Raw genomic sequence first — 491 nt, 5'->3', positions numbered from 1 at the left:
GAGATCCGACATGAGATCCGAAGAAGAGGTTGGGAAGTTCTTACCAACCCCATACAACAAGTCGGAATCTTGATGGTTCAAGAGTTCTATGCCAATGCATGGATCACCAAGAACCATGACCAAAGTGTGAACCCGAATCCAAAGAATTATCTTAGTATGGTTCGGGGGAAACACTTGGATTTTAGTCCAGAAAGTGTAAGGTTGGCATTCAACTTGCCTATGATGCAAGGAGATGAACATCCTTACACTAGAAGGGTCAACTTTGATCAAAGGTTGGACCAAGTCCTCACAGTCATATGTGAAGAGGGCGCCCAATGGAAGAGAGATTCAAGAGGAAAGCCGGTTCAATTGAGAAGGCATGACCTCAAACTCGTGACTAGGGGATGGTTAGAGTTTATACAACGCTCAATCATTCCCACTAGCAACCGGTCCGAAGTTACCATAGACCGGGCTATCATGATCCATAGCATCATGATTGGAGAAGAAATAGA

This window comes from Arachis duranensis, chromosome 7 (genome assembly GCF_000817695.3).
Source record: "Arachis duranensis cultivar V14167 chromosome 7, aradu.V14167.gnm2.J7QH, whole genome shotgun sequence".
In the NCBI taxonomy this organism is placed as follows: domain Eukaryota; kingdom Viridiplantae; phylum Streptophyta; class Magnoliopsida; order Fabales; family Fabaceae; genus Arachis; species Arachis duranensis.
This window is presented reverse-complemented; position numbering follows the sequence as displayed.